This window comes from Anopheles darlingi, chromosome 2, assembly GCF_943734745.1.
Source record: "Anopheles darlingi chromosome 2, idAnoDarlMG_H_01, whole genome shotgun sequence".
Classification (NCBI taxonomy): Eukaryota; Metazoa; Arthropoda; class Insecta; order Diptera; family Culicidae; genus Anopheles; species Anopheles darlingi.
The window spans coordinates 51959403-51961902 of NC_064874.1; positions in this window are offsets into that span (position 1 = coordinate 51959403).

Consider the following 2500-nt stretch of genomic DNA (forward strand, 5'->3'; position numbering starts at 1 on the left):
TATCCTAGGGGAAAAATTCGGATCGAACCTCCATGGTTGTTTGAAAATCGCTCCAAACCGTATAACCATAATTTTACTAAATTACATTTATGAATGATTTGGGTTTGGGACTATCTCTCGTGTTTCATCGATTGGTTTTTGTTTTTATACAACTAATTGATCCTAAATCTAACCAAGTTGCTACCGAAAAAAAACCTGAGGGCGGGGTGAAAATTATCCAAGAGTTTCGTGTTAGGCTTCTCAAAACCCAATCCAATCTGTTTCGCGGCAATCCAGCAACAAAAGCTGAAAGGAAAAAGCTAGAAGGAAAATTCTAATTCGTTTAAAAACGGCTTTCTCGAGAGTTGGCCGAGAGTCCAGGTCGGCAAACACAATAAGGTGTGCTACGAGTGGACGGGAGAACGACCCCCTAAAAACATCTATCTCGTTGCTTTTGAAGCCCTATTTCGGTCGTTATGTAGAGTGAAAATTTCTGTTGGAATGGGTTCTAGCAAGAAAAGTTATAGGAATATTAGAATATCCCACCACTTGGAGGGCTATGGAAGACGGCAGCTTATTAAAATTAAATGAACACAGCGCTCATCATAACGTAACCCGCTGCCTGAAGAGCCGTCGGAGTTGTTCTGCTCATAGGACATGGAGAAGAAACAAGACACAACAACTAACAGTTGCAATAAGAAGTAGCCACAAAAGTAGGCCACAAAAGTGGTAGATTACAAAATATACGTCATTTAATGAAACAAAAGCATTGACAATCCATTTCACAGAACTAAAGAATTATACGTTCACTTTCAAATAGTAGTAAAAATGCAATTATATACTCAATAAACTTGCTAGTTATATGTTTCAAATGTTCACAAAAACACAAAAAAACATGTAAAACTAAACTGGCATCGTTATGAATTAACTATTTGTTTATTTTACTTCATTAATTCATTGATTTCTTGATTGGCATTACAATTGATGGGCATTAAAAGTAATCTGAAACCAATAAGTATCGTATGGTTGTTTATGTTTAGTTCGGAGCATGCATCACGGTTGGGCCAAAAAGTTCAAAGAGGTCCTCTTTTGGTAAATAAAATGGTGTTTTATTCGTCTAATCAACGAATCAGTGAAATAAAATATTGAAGTAAGTACGAATGGTATCTCTTGTGTGCCAGGTGTATTACATAAAATATCACTGGCGGTAATATGAAATAGAATTTGTCTCATATTGCTCATATTGTCCATAAGTTTCATTTTTTACACGTTTACACATAATCGGCAACACATAGTTCAAATACTAGAAATTATTCAATAGTGGTATATTAATTATGTTGCAACTTTAACCTTTCGTCATGGTATGTCTACAACAAGTTGCCTTTAGAACCCTTATTTTAGGAATATTGTTCGACATTGCAGCCGATGAGTGATGGTGACCAGATAGTGTAGACCCTTACGCATGCAGTAAACAGGCGGGCGATCTATTAACTCCTTCACCTAGCCTATCCATTTCATTGGATCATAAGCTACGAGTATTCCTATCTACATTCTCTCGTTCTCGTTTTGACATGTGGTGGTTGGGAACTGTCGATTTTTATTTGTCTGCTTTCAACATTCTGCTGTTACCGCTAGCAGTCCATACCAATTGAATGCCCTTATGACAATTGGTTGGAACCGAGCTGTTTTACGACAAATAACAGTCATTTGTCATAACCACTAACCACAGCGGCGTCTGCATAGGGAAAAGTGGTAAAACATGACTAAACAATTTAAGGCTTGCAAGGTCACAAAACGCCGTTGCATTTTTGACGGTTTTTCATGCTGAAGGGTGAGGTCCGGTACATGTGAACTTAGTGTTGTTGGTGACAGTAATGAGCCCATTTGTTAACTATCTTTACTGCTTACCATGTAAATAATGCACCAACCAAGAAATCGTTTTGAACCATTCGTAATTTTGCGATACAGCCAAAAAGAAACCGTTTGTTGGCTGCGCTGTTAACTGACATTAGAATGCAGTTCCGATTTTGGCGGTTGTAGTTGGGTTATTGTACTATGTGTTTTGTCATGTCTTGCGTGACGGGGAGTGTACGTCAACACACGAGGATATTTATGTTCGGGGTCTTCAATGTCCATGCAAGTTGGTAACGGCCGCAAAGAAAGTCACGCTATGTGTGGCCTATTTCAAGTATCGAACATAGAGTGTCTAAGGGATGGAAGATTTTTTTGTGAAATTTATTGCTATTCAATAACGTCAGATGGCTCCTATGATACCCTCGAGAGTTTCTGACAACAAACATTTTTGAACACGTTGCAGATCCACTGCATGATGGGCCAATAGAGTTGCGTTTGGTGTAATTTTTCAATGTAGAACGAGCCAGTTATTGGTTCTTTTCACGAAAGTAGTAAACATTTATGAACCAAATTGAACCACCAGCAAACATCCATTAACTAAACAGTTCTGAATTTGTTTTTGACCCGAAAACGGTTTGACTCTACTATTGATCGAATGAAATGGATT